This window comes from Ipomoea nil, unplaced genomic scaffold (assembly GCF_001879475.1).
Source record: "Ipomoea nil cultivar Tokyo-kokei standard unplaced genomic scaffold, Asagao_1.1 scaffold1043, whole genome shotgun sequence".
NCBI lineage: Eukaryota > Viridiplantae > Streptophyta > Magnoliopsida > Solanales > Convolvulaceae > Ipomoea > Ipomoea nil.
Genome location: NW_017617471.1, coordinates 10,689,581 through 10,704,756, shown reverse-complemented (window position 1 = coordinate 10,704,756; position 15,176 = coordinate 10,689,581). Strand labels below are relative to the sequence as shown.

The window sequence follows — 15,176 nt, the reverse complement described above, 5'->3', positions numbered from 1 at the left end:
TATAGGATGTCACTCAGTTGGTCGGATAGTCTAACGAGAGATAGAATTACTCGGAGCAACTTGACAACTTGATCTAAGGATTTTAAGGGGGATTCCAACTACAATTGATTGGAGATTGAAGATTGTTCTTGAAGCTAAGTTTGTTCATTTCATTCAATTGCAATTTACTTTTGTTTCCAATGATTCCATTGATTCTTCATTCTAGCTATGCAACTGTGACAATGTGTAGCTAATTCTTAGGAAATTAGGATTAGGTTTACTCGTCAGATGCTAGGATATTTTGATTGCAATTAGGAAGTTACTTGATGCATTGATTTGAATTCTTATTGGAAGTGGACTCTTGTATAATGACGGTTGAATTATACAAGAGGTCTAGGTGTCGTGTATCCACCAAGAGATTGGGACTACACTATAGTGTACTCCACTTGCAATTTCCACCTTGCACCGAGAGGTAGAGCTCGGAAGAAGATGTGGACTGTACTCTAAGTGTTTGATGAAATGTCTCAAATAATAGAGTTACTATGAGAGTAGAATTTTACTACTTGATAAGCCAAATAAACCACGAATTTGTTGTACTTGATAGGCCAAATAAACCACGAGTTTGAATCTTTATAAAAATTCTTAGGATCACTCCTTACCTAAAAGGTCTTAAGAAGTGATCCTAAGACTTTTTATAAAGAATTCAAACTTCAATGACATGCCAAGCACCTTGTGCTCAGATGACATGTAGTGACATTTTTCATGTGGCCTCATAAGATCGAGCCTCAGTGGAGGCGTTGTTGACTCTGTGTGCTTCATTAGGTTGAGAAAGTATGTTTGAACAGATACTACAATGTAATAGTGTAAGTAGAATTTAAAAAAAAAAAAAAAAAAAAAAAAAACTCCAATGCCATCAAATTAATTACAAGACAGTTTACATTTATTTGTTGTAAATTATAAGTTTATAATTTGTATTACTCCGTAATTTTATTTTTTTTAAATGGTAAGTTTCTAGCTGATAAAGTATAAAATTTTAAATTTAATTTATAAATGTGCAAATAATATATAGCTTGAGTGTAGCAATTACGAAAACATGTAATGAAATAAAAAATTTATAATTATAATTAAAATTTGTAAAAGTATAAATTATATATATGTGAGTATGTGTGTGTATATATGGGTCAAGATAGGCAAATATTTTTAAAATGAGTAATGCTAGATACTCATAATAATTTTTTCCCTCCAATCATATCAATCTCTCATGACGTAGCAGCATCTAATTGATATCTAAATTATATTTTGAATTAGTGGTAAGGTCAATCAATTCATGACACCCAATGAATGAATGTTACATTAGGAGGAAAAATATTAGAGGTGAAATTTTGGAAGGGAAGAAAGTATTTTCCTTTTAAGAATATAGATTGAACTGCCATGGCACAACTTACATTTTAATATGAATTGATTTGGCAAGAGCTACATTAATATCAGTCTATATGAAACTAAGTTAAGATCAATGATATTATTAAATTGGTACAATATAATTCACTTAACATTACTAGTTAAAAACTCTCTCTACAAGTGTAATGAGTTCAATTGTTGATATATTAAACTCACGATATACTTATATAATTTAAAATCTTTCTTTAGTGGGTCACAATTATAATAAATATTCTATGCGACCGTTCGTAACGTAACTCCCGGCATGTATTGATGAATGATGATGAGTATTCCTGTCACATTCACGTAGTGCATGGGTCAGCCGAATCATGGTTTTTTGCCACATTAATTATAGTTCCATAGGTCTAAGGATTGCCAATTCCTTCCAATCATCTACTATTTTGGTGTTTACGGTTCAAACTTCATATCTCTAATTCAAGAAAGTAGTATTTGTGCCATCCGTAGATAGAGATGTCAATTGAGCCAATTCGTTCGATTTTGAGCTAATTTTACTCTGATGTCGGGCTTATCGATTCAAACTAATCGATTTTTTTTTTCTGGTCAGATTTAAAATTCTTGACTATAACCCTAAAACATGGCAAATTATGTTGTGGAACCGTGTCCACCTTGGTTCTAAAACTGTTCATATATAATTATGAATATATAGTTCAAAAATTATGAAAATATAGTTCTATAATTATGAACATAGAGTTGTGAACATAATTATGAACATATAGTTCTGTAATTATGAATACAGAGATTCAATAATTGTGAATATGAAGTTCAAAAATTATGAATATATAGCTTTATAATTATGAACATATAGTTCAGTAATTATGAACATATAGTTCAGTAATTATGAACATAGAGTTCTGTAATTGTAAATATAGAGTTCAATAATTATGAATATGAAGTTCAAAAATTATGAATATATAGCTTTATAATTATGAACATATAGTTCAGCAATTATGAACATAGAAACGTGTCCACCTTGCAAGGTGGACACGGTTCCACAGCATAACGATTGCTAAAACATCATATTGTCTAAGGTATTGCCGAACTCAACTAAAACTTTGACATTTATAAATTGACATTATGAACTTTTAATTATGATAAATTAGCGCATTTATACTAATAAATATAAATTTGTACATCATTCAATTAATATAAACCTCCATTTCTAAATTTTAACTAAAAATAATTAATATATTTACACGATATGTAATGTAATAATTATTACTCTGCTTAGGTTTTTATTTTTTATTATTTATTTTTACGAATAATAAAAGTTTGATGGCTAATTAAAAATATAATTATTTTATTTTTTAGGAACATGCCATATGAAAAGGTGAAGCGTGACCAAAATAGGGATTTTGCACATGCATGTTTGTAGAATCTCATCTTATCAAAATTGTAATTAAATTAAATGCACATGTTACATGCACGGTAATTCTTATCCAATAAAATAAGTTAAATAACAAATATTGCAACGTCAAGCACTTTGTATTCAGATGTCACATTTAATTTGTGGCTCTCCATGATGGAAGATGAGAAAGTATCAAACATATGCTACCTTCTAATAGAGTCAATAGTGCTCTCCAAAAAAAAATATATATTTATTGCAACAAAAATATTCAAAAGAGTAAATACCGAAAATGGTCCCTCGACTATAACTAAATTCACAAATTGGTCCTTGACTTTCAATTTTAACCAATTAAGTCCTTAACTTTGCAATTTTAACACGATTTGGTCCTCCGTCTATTTGACCGTTTGTTGACTGTGATTTTTGAGGATATATATGTAATTTCATGGTCCATTGTCGATTTTTAAGGTTCCGGTTGCATTTTCAAACCGCAGTGTTACATTTGAATCCACCGCCGAAAGCAATCTACCAAATCCTGTTGTCTTTCTTCATCCTCCCTTTGGATTCAATGTAGTTGAGTTTGTAACAGAGTGAAGAAGACAACGTGTTTTCGAACCGGTGCAGCGTCATCCTGGAGGCCTCCATGTGCTCTGGTGAGAGTTGCGGGTTCTTCTGGAGATCGTCGATGACGGCGCGGGCGCCGGCATTAATGCAGAAGTGTTCGAAGGACCAAATCGTGTTAAAATTGTAAAGTTAAGGACTTAATTGGTTAAAATTGAAAGTCAAGGATCAATTTGTGAATTTAACTATAGTTGATGGACCATTTTAAGTATTTACTCTATTCAAAAACTAGAAGAAACTTAATACGAACAAAATAACATTACAAAGAAAGAAAGAAGAAAGAGACGGGAAAAAAGTAAGAAAATTTGCACTCACCAAGATTCCATTCTTCGACTTTTCCAATTTTCTGTTTTTTTTTTTTTTTTTTTTTTTTTTTAGAAAATCTTCTAATTTTTCACTTTGATAAACAACCCCTATATTTCCTAGTTTCCTTGTTTTACATTTGAAATTACTCATTTTTGTGTTACATAGACATTTAAAAGTAATTTTAATTTAGTAGAGAAATGTTACATGAGGCGTTATATATACTTTGTATTGCTTTTCCTATTTATCAATTGTTGTTGAAAGAGAATATAATGCTAAAATACAATGCAAATTAAGAAATTTTGGTATGCGTACCTTTAAAAACGTGCATAAATTAAATTAATAATTCTAATAATAAACGTAAAAGAAAATGAAAAATCTCCTGGGGTATCTGGTAAGATGAAATTATAATTTCATTCCTACCAAATTTTATGACATTTATCTTTGTTACTAGTTTTTTACGCGCATTGCGCGATTGGGATAATGCCCAATGATTTTTTTTAAATAAGTACTTTAAAGTATATTAAGGCAAGATTATATTGAAATTGTTCATGCATAGATAATTGAAGGTTGAATTTGCGTATTTAAATAAGTAATTCTTCTCCCAAAGGTTGAGTCCCCAACCCCAAGGGCCCCCTATACTACGACCCGACAGAGCATTGTGGGAAGTTGTAAATCACGGTGACTCAATGGTTCAGCAGACAGGGTCAAATGCTGATACGCACAAGGAATCTGCCCACTTTTGACATAATTCTCGCATTGCCGCCGTCGAGGTTCAAACCTTGGTCTCTTCTCCCAAATACTACCCACTAAACCATTGAGCTAAGCTCGTGCGGGTTAAATAGGTAATTCTAAGTTTACAAATGCAAGATAATATAGTCAATATTGATTATAATTGTCAATAAAATAATTGTATAGGTATAGTCGAAACCAAATACGGGACATAAGGGAGAACAAATAAAAATTAGGGCATAAAATATTAAATATATACTAATATTGTTTGAGGAGATTCCGACATTAGGATTTGTGGTTAAGTTCTATTAAGACTTTAATAATAGAAGTAGATTAATGGTGTAGTTATAATTTTATATTAGACTTTAATATTAGAATTAGACTAACGGTGAATTAACGGAAAAGTTAAATGGATAATCATATAATTAAGGATAAATTAGAAAATCTTAAAAGAAAAAAATTAAAATCTGAACAATATGAACCATTCATTTGATTTAATAATTTGGCGGTCATTTTTTCTACCCAATGTTAATAATTAAATAAATTCGCTGGTCAAATCCGCTAGTATAATCCGCTAACGCTAACCGCTAACTCCTGATTGTCAAGCAAGGACATTGCGAGGTAGTTCTCACTTCAATTTGTTGTGTGATTTGAATACTCTTTTTGTCACAAAATCTCTCAAGTAGTTAATATGGTTGGCTTTATTAATTATATATTTTTTAATTTTTTCATGGTATTAATAAAATACTTGGTAAATAAATATATAGCATTATTTTATGTTATAACTTTGATATTTAATTAGAAAATAGTGCACAAAAAAAATAATAGATAATGTAGTGAATATAATCAATTGATGAACTTGAATGTAAAAATTTTTACATTTGAGAAAAATAAAGACAATATAACTAATGAAAATATTTCTTTTAATTAATTTATTGATAATTAATAATTTTTTTTCACTGAATAAAGACATTGTAAGGACAATGTAGCGAATATAATCAATTAATAAATTTGAATATAAAGAATTTTTATATTGAAGAAAAATAAAGACAATATAACTAATAAAATTATTTATCTTATTTAATTTATTGATAATGAATAATTTTTTTTTTTAAATAAAGACATTGTGGACACATAATTCTAAATTAAAGAAATTTATATGTATTATTTTTTGTTGTAACTACTAAATTATTATTTATATAATTTAATAAGAGTAAAATAGAGTACTAATTATGCCAACTTTGATTGGGATGAGGTTCGAACCTAAGACCTTTTTTTATTGAAATCAATGAGTAAGTTAACGGTGAACTAACGGCAATTCTTAAAATTTTAACGGAATTAGTAACGGTGTGTGGGTATTTTAGGAAATTTTAATGTAAAATTTAAATATGATCAATCTTTTAATCAATCTGAACCATTCATTTGATTAAAATCTGTGACCGCCATTTTTTCTACCCATTATAGGCCTAACTCTCTTGGGCTCTTATTAGTATATATATATATATATATATATATATATATATATATATATATATATATATATATATATAGTAGATTATTATTATTATTAGGGAAAATAGCACTTTTTCCCCCTGTGTTGTTTACATATAGCATATTTTTCCCCTGTGTTGTTTATGTAACCACTTTATTCCCCTTAATTGTTTTTGAAGTGGCTATTCCCCCCCCCCCCCCCCCCCCCCTCTCCGTTAAATAAGTGTTAGGGCTGTTAAATATGAGGGTAAAAATGGCATTTCACTTCTTATTATTATTATTATTATTATTATTATTATTATTATTATTATTATTATTATTATTATTATTATTATTATTTTTATTATTATTATTATTATTATTATTATTATTATTATTATTATTATTATTATTATGTGCTTAAATCATATTTTGTTTTTTTTTTATGATAGTGCTTATTTTCTCTGTCTCATCTTACTTATCTTATTTATAATTTATTAATTAATTTAACTCTTTTTTAGTTACTTCGTTAATTTTTTAAATTGTTAAATTATTTTTTTTGTGTTTAATAATATTTTTAATAAATTAAAAATAAAAAAAAGTTAAATTATACGGAGTATTAATTTAAAGAAATGTTAACATAGTTTATTATATTTTAATAATAATAATAATAATAATAATAATAATAATAATAATAATAATAATAAGTGAAATGTCATTTTTACCCTCATATTTAACAGCCCTAACACTTATTTAACGGAGAGGGGGGAAAATAGCCACTTCAAAAACAATTGAGGGGGATAAAGTGGTTACATAAACAACACAGGGAAAAAATATACTATATGTAAACAACACAGGGGGAAAAAGTGTCATTTTCCCTTATTATTATATAAGAGATTTTTTTTTTTGAAATAATTATGATTTTTTATAAGGTAGTATATATTTTATACTTTCTCGAACATTTTCAGTTCAAAAAATATAAGTCCCCACCACTGAAGTTCAAACCTATGACTATCCATTTAGAATGGTAACCGTGATGCCATTACACTACATAGTAATTGGCAATCTGTTAGTAATATAACTGTCATTGTTATTGTACCAAAGTATAAGTTAAAATTAAGATTTGTAACAACAATAAAATCATGTTAATATATATGACTATAAAATTTATGAAAATTTCTACAGTACTGAAAATGCATCATGTCTATTAGTATAAGTAGAAATTAATTGTAATTTTGTAGAAAAAGAATAAAGTGTGAATTCAAATTACATTTGTTTTGTAATTGATAGGTAGGAATAGAATGATTGTAAATTGAAAGGAAGAAGTTATTAAAGACTAAAAAAACTCTTATATTGTTGTTTGGTTGGTCAATTAGTGGAAGACTATTAAATATAAAATGTTGTAAAGTCACATCTCTTTAATGTAAATTTAAGTATAAAATTTTAGAAAATTTTTAAGCTGCTAATCAGTACAAATGTCTCATATACACGGTATCTCCTCATGCTATCTAAGCTAATACAAAAGCCTTTTTCCAAATCTTTTAAGTTATACTTGGTACAAGCAGTACCAATACCTATTGGCAGCATTTCCACCAGTAATTTTTTGTGGAGTTTTTGAGATAACATAGTTTAGGTGGATAAGAGAGAGTAATGAGAGAGAGAAAAAAAGTTTTTCGCACTGCTTTGATTTTTGGTAGACTTGTGGGACCCACTGCAACAAATCTTCCTTGCAGGCTTGGTCGCGTGAAGGACAACCCATGCCCAGTCGGGCGCGTTACCAATCGTTATGCGTTAGACCCGTGTCCAGCATGCATGCTGGACATGGGTAACAGTGCCGTTAGGCATTGTTATCTCCTCTTTTTTTTTTTTTACACGGGTAACAGTGCCGTTAGGCATTGTTATCTCCTTTTTTTTTTTTTTTTTTTTTTTTTTTTTTTTTTTTTTTTTTTAAATTTCAGACCGCTTCGTTATAGAAGTATATGTTCATAATTTTATTATTATATGTTAATAACTGTACATTCATAACTCTATAACTGTACATTCATAACTCCATAACTGTACATTCATAACTCCATAATTGTACATTCATAATTTTCGAAGCTCTATGTTCACAATTTTAGAGCTCTATGTTCATAATTTTATCACTATATGTTCATAATTGTAAGTTCATAATGTCAGAGCTCTTTGTTCATAATTCGATCAATAACTGTACATTCATAATTTCATAACTGTAGATTCATAATCTCATAACTGTAGATTCATAACTCCATAACTGTAGATTCATAACTCTATAACTGTACATTCATAACTCCATAACTGTACATTCATAATTTTCGAAGCTCTATATTCACAATTTTAAAGCTTCATGGTCATAATTTTATCACTATATGTTCATAATTGTAAGTTCATAATGTTAGAGCTCTGTGTTCATAATTTCATAATTGCATAACTGTACATTCATAACGGCATAACTGTACATTCATAACGACATAACTGTAATCCAAAAAAAATAACGCCGTTAACTCCAAAACGCGCGCGATTTTTTTTTTTTTTTTAACTAAATGACGCGTTTTTGTTTTTGAAAAACGACGTCGTTTTGGGCCCCTCATTGTGGACACGGGTCCAGGGCATAATTCTGATGCTTCTGTGTTTTTTTTTTTTTTTTTTTTTTTTTTTTTTCCTTTTTGGTTTTTAGCTTTGTTTTGTTTTGTTTTGTTTTGTTTTTTCCTCCACTCCCATCTTCTCTTTTCTAATCACACATGTAAAAAAATTCCTAAAAAATCACTAGAGATGTTCAATTTTTTCTTAAATTTAGTGAAAATATCATTTTTTTTTAATTGTAAGTGACTTTCTAAATTATAATGATGTATAGCATGCATTTTTCTTTTTCAATTGTGTAGTCACCTCACCTCAGGCTTTGCACTCATTGATATTTAATAATATTCTCTCTTTTTATTTATTTATTTAAACAAAAAGAGTTGCCAGCTAACGTAATTAAATTTGTGGTTAAAAGTGATTTTTTTTTTTTTTATATATATAAAGATGTTTGCATGAGTTTGAATTGGTCTCATACTTATGTTGGTTAAAATCAGATTTGGCAGCTAATTAAGGTTCAAATTTTTCTAGGCCAGTCTGTCTAGGAAACATTTCTGGGAATTATACAGTAGTCAAATGAACCAAATTCATTGTACCATGAGGATTGTTGTGGTTTTCATGAAAATATTATTAATTAATTATGTCACCATATCCATTTAACAATTTTTTAACACTGATTGTGACATAGTGTTATATTTTAATAGGAAAACTTTTTATTTCATATGTTGTATAGTTACCTGATTACCTCTATTTAAAATAAATAAATTAGTTAAAATAGTTTGCATATCAGTTAATTTTAATTTATTTGATCACTACAATTAATATGAGTATTTAATTAATTATCTTTTTGTAATAGCTTATTGTTTTAAAATGTTAAAATTCAAAAAACTTCTCAAAGCAGTTTTTTCGATTAGCTTCTTCAAAAAGTCATTTTGCATGTAATAGGCTATCCGCTAACAACTAATTTATCAAATACTTTTCTACAATCAATTAATGTTATTAACTAGTCAACCCTATTAACATAATCAACTAACAGCTATTTACCAAACATCCCCAAAGTGAGAAGGAAATTATATGAAAGGTTTTTCCAAGCTTTTTATGTAAGAAAAACAAATAAGGAAAATAAGACAAAATTTTATGATCATAGTTTACTTTCGTTCATTATTTTGCGAACTCATTTGATATGAATTAATAAAATATTCGCTCTTATTTCCTCTTCTTTTTTAAAGAGACTATAGTAAACATGGTAGAATTTCTCAAAAGATAACGTTTGATGGATTAAAATTAAAGCTTTACCAACATTGTAGACTTGTATAGTAGTAAAAGGCTTGGGGGACTTTTTATGTATTTATGTATGATTTAACTATTATTTTAGATTTTTAGTTGACACATCATTTAATATGCAGGTCCAATGTCATGTATGGCTCGTCAAAATGTGACAAATTATATCGTGCATCGCGATTCATAATTAATTATACATCGCGCATTAAAACAACGTCATTTTGTTTAATGAAAAAAACGACATCTATTTCCCGTCGTTCCGCACCCTTTCACAAAAAGGAACCCTGTTATTCAGTTTTATTTTATATACACTGTAGTTTCAGTTCAACACAACTACAGTTTCATTTCGATATTTATAGACTCAAATATATGAAAATGTTATTTAATTTTATTTTATATACACTATAGTTTTATTAAAACACAACTATATGATCATTTTGATATAATTACAGCTTCATTGTACAATATACACTCAAATATGTGAAATGTTACTCAGTTTCATTTTATATATACTGCAGTTTCATTTCACCACAACTACAGTATCATTTAGATATAACTGCAGTTTCATTTGATAATATGAAAATAATACTGAGGCAGTGTCGATTTAGATATAATGTAGTATCAGTTGGTAATTAACATACAAAAAAATGCGCACTCCGTTAACACTAACGGCGTGCCATTTCTTTAAATGTAAAGAAACGGCGCCATTTTGACCGAGGTGCTTGTGCACCGCGGTCCACGATATAACGACCCTCAAAATGCAACTAGCTTGCAAATCCTATATATAATAAAGCCATATGGTCTTGTGAAAATTAAATGGTGATAATCAACATTTAATTTTCACAAGACCATAATAATATTGTTATTGTAAAAATTAAATGTTGATAATCAACATTTAATTTTCACAAAACTATAATAATATTGTTAATTATAATAACAATAATAATAATTACAATAATAATAATAATGATAATAATTTTCACGGACAGTTTCTAATAAATAAATAAATAAATAAATATATATATATATATATATATATATATATATATATATATATATATATATATATATATTTATTTATTTATTTATTTATTTATTTACTTATTTATTTATTATATTTATTTATATTTCAATTTCTATTGGCAAATTATTGTGAGAAATGATGGTCCACATAATTGTATGGATCATGAATATCAAATACATTTTTAATATATTAAAAATACATTATTTTTATATTGAAAGTACCTTACATACATAGATAATGTACCCTTAGTATATTTAAAATATACTTTTTATTGCATGCAACCCCAAAGTTCATAAGTTTGAAATTAATATATGGCATAGCTAGGCGACCTAATATTTAAGATTGTTGATGTGCATATTGAGGACTACGGAGACAAAGATGCGTTGTTCATGAATTTATCGGATACTATCCAACAACACTCTCCAACTTAATTGACATGAAGTGGCTTAGTAACATTAAAATTATATTCTCGAATTATTAGTTCTCATCTTTTATTGATAACACGCTTAATTCGATAGTATTTGGAAGAAAAAATCAATGTTCGACCTAAGATTGTGATTTTGGTCTTTAAAGGTCAATTGTATGTTGCTACATCTAGAGTTAGAAATCTCAAAGGTCTAAAAATTTTGATCCGTGGTGAATCTAAAATTGTAATTCAATTACTATTGTAGTTTACTAAGTTCTTAAAAATTTGTAATATTAAATACTATGTACTAAATTTTTAATATAGTTTAAGATTTGTAGTAATCACCCACCTTAAATATTATTTTAATTGTAAATATATTTATGTTCATAATTTTATCATAGGAATTCACACATAATAATTATTAAATAACAAAAATGTTATATATGAATAAACCTCATATAGGGTATATTTTTATAACATATTTTCCGTGCATCGCACGGGACAAATACTAGTATATATATATATATATATATATATATAGAGAGAGAGAGAGGGGGGGGGGGGGGGGGGAAGGGTTCAGGTGCGGTTAAAGTTTCCTGTGCGATTATACGTTCGATGCACCTTAAGTATTAGCATCGCGCACCTTCAGTTTATAACAATGGCGCACATTAAGTGTTAGAACAACGTACCTTAAGTGTTAAAATGACCCACATTAAATTTTGTTCAAAAGTTTTGTTCTTGACGGTCTAAGCTAGGGGTCTGGTAGACCCCTCAGTTTAAAGGTTCTGTTCTTGAGGGTCTGAGCTAGGGGTCTGGGAGACCCGTGACTCAGACCCCTTAGTTCAAAAAGGAGAAGGGTGGCGGGCAAGGAATGCCCGTTACCCTTTATCGTCTTCTGTTCTATTCTAGATTTGAAGAAGAAACACGATGCAACTTAAGCACAAAAATCACGCACCTTAAGAAGGAAAACCACGCATCTTAAGTTTCAACAACGACTCACATTAAACACAAAACTCATGCACCTAGAGAACAAAACTCACGCACCTTAAATTTGACCTAGATGCAAAAATTACCAGATTGCCACAACGTTTTTTTTTTTTTTTTTTTTTTTAATTTTGGTAATCCTGGACGCTGATTTAAGCAAGATCAATGGCTCAGATTTAATCGCACAACTGCACCTGGGCGCACCAACCGCATTTGAATATATATATATATATATATATATATATATATATATATATATATATATATATATATAATAAATGTACAGTGGAACTACGATAAATTTCTTATTCCAAGCTAAGTTAGAGTGGAACTCATTTCATGTATCGTATATGTATATGCCATACATATACATACTAAATCTTTGCTATTTGCTAATATTTTTAATGCATTCTCTTATAATTTTTAAATTTAATTTTGTGTCAAACATAATTATAGAACATATACTACCTTGAAAAGAAATACGAGTATTTCAAAATAAAATTAATTTTGTGTCTAACATAGTTTTTGTGTAGTTTCTAAACATAAAAAGTATATTGTATACTACTCACATTCAAAAAAAATATTGTATACTACTCGGCTCAAAAATAAGAAGAAAAAATAAATATTTTTTTCAACATTCAATATTTTCACTACTATAAATTAAAACTAATTCAACTTTAATTAGGATCACACCCGTGGAGTTTGATTTTTACTTGTGGAAAACTTAATCCATACATGTTTAACATAGGCACACCTCCAACCTTATATTCGCATGAGTAATGCGCACTTACCAATTGTCCCAACCTACTATGTTTAGAATTTTTTTTAATGTTTTTGGATGCATGTTTTAGAGATAATACCATACAATACACGTGCGTATAAATAAATAAATACGCTCATAATTTGAAACAAATTTTAATTCTCACTGGCGCTGTAGTTGGGATATAGTCCATGATCTTCATTCCCCAAGTTGCTTGGGGAGCTCATTGCTAGATAATGTATTAATGTTGATAGCCTGTTCTTCCGATCCCCTACTTTTTGTTTTCTTTCATTACATTCAAATGCATGTATTACACATCAGGGTCTATTTGTGAATATTTTCCTATAAGTATAGCGAATTTATTGTATTAAGATAATTAGTTTTCTTTTCATATCAAAGATTTGGAGGATAGATATGTAAAGAAAGTCTTGATCGAGTTGACGATAGGCCTCCTACCTCATCAAAGTGCACCATTCTAAATTTGTTCAAATATGTGAAAAGGCAAGCATGTGAATAATTATATTTTATCAACCTAATTGTTTTCATTATTTTTTGTGCACTGATAAATTCTCCACAGGCCTCCATTGTTTTCGATTTTCAAAATAATCATTTGTTTTCGTTAGTTATATATGTATAATATGCCAGTTCAATGCAAGAATATTAATCAATATGGTCATTTCTTGATCATAGACGTAAAGTGCACTCTCAATGCACGCAAAACGCTCGCAGTATCATATCGAATTTATTGTATTAAGACAATTAGTTTTCTTCTCATATCAAAGATTTGGAGAATAGATATGCAAAGGAAGCCTGGATTGAGTTGACGATAGGCCTCCTACCTCATCAAAGTGCACCATTCAAAATTTGTTCAAATGTGTGAAAAGGCAGGCATGTGAATAATTATATTTTACCAACTTAATTGTTTAGAATTTTTTTTTTTGCGCACTGATAAATTCTCCATAGGCCTCCTGTTTTCGGTTCTTGCTACTAAAGAAGTCTCTGACAGACCAGATTCTACACCAGTGAAGATTTGAAAACTTACTGATTATATTCACCGACTTACCTTCAGAACCGGCGTAGAAGATTTCCATATTCATGCTTTTGGAAATCAAGGTTTAAGAAGTCAGAATTTCCTAAGATAAAATATTGAAAGTGATCTCTTTCTACAAGGTAACCCTAAAGGATTACTTGTCATCCAAGATTTGGAGATCTATTATTTATTAGAAGAAGGTTCCAGCATTGAGATTTTACACATGAAAGACTTCTTCTTCCATGTGTGACTGACCGTTTATTCTTCGAATCATCTTCTTCTCAATAACATCATGTTCATAGCTAAGCTGACTTATTGAGAAGACAAACCTCATTGTGCTGATCTGTGGAACGTACTCCATACAATTGTGGTGCAGTGGTGAATGAGTCAATGGGACGGACAGTGAAAACGTGGATCTCTAAACGAGGGACTCTTTGTACAGCTTATTGCTTGGATCTCCGCCTCAACAATCCTCTACAAGCTTCATCAGATTGGGTTTCTACTTTGTGAGGTATAACACACATTGGGTTTAGATTGCAATCTCTTTACCATCTGTATGATTGACTGGTTGAGATAGTGGATTGGACTCACTAATGGTGGTCGACGTAAATGTTGTTGCACACGTGTAGTAATTTGCACAAGTGTTTCCCTTTCCACCCAAAAATCATATATCTGTAGGAGAAAAATCTAGTCAAAACTCGCCTTTTCTACTAGATAAAAACTAATTCCTAGTTTTTTTTTTTTTCAAAATTTGATAAAAATCACTATGTGGTCTAATGGTACCTGGATTAGACTTCCATTTGGAAGATTATGAGTTTGAGCCTCAATTAGTTCTTTGTGTTTCAGTAGGTTGAGAAACAGATACTACAATCTAATAGAGCCAATAGCTTTCAAACAAGGATATCTTCATCCTAAAAATTTTACCAATTGCAAGATAATGTAGCATGCTTTTGTGTAAAATAATTTTTTTTATTTAATGCTCTTATTTTTATTGTTTACGTGTCTTGCAAGTTTTCTTTTTTATAAAGCTTGCAAAGGATAAGGAAATCTATACCGCTTTCTTGTGCTTTTTATTACTTTTTCTAATTTCACCTTATTATTATATTTATTTATTTATTTTATTGAAAGTGAACTATTTTTTAAAATGAAAGAGTATTACAAGAATGTAAAAAAAAAAATAATGAAAAAATT

The 15,176-nt window shown here is 28.9% G+C and overlaps 1 long non-coding RNA gene across 1 annotated transcript; it reads left to right on the top strand.

Annotated features, from left to right (window-relative positions):
• The first annotated feature begins 757 nt into the window (after positions 1-757).
• LOC109181432 lies at positions 758-14,880 on the top strand. Its single transcript, XR_002054195.1, has 3 exons — positions 758-778; positions 14,476-14,480; positions 14,817-14,880. It is a non-coding gene; the product is annotated as an uncharacterized LOC109181432 (long non-coding RNA).
• Positions 14,881-15,176: the final 296 nt, after the last annotated feature.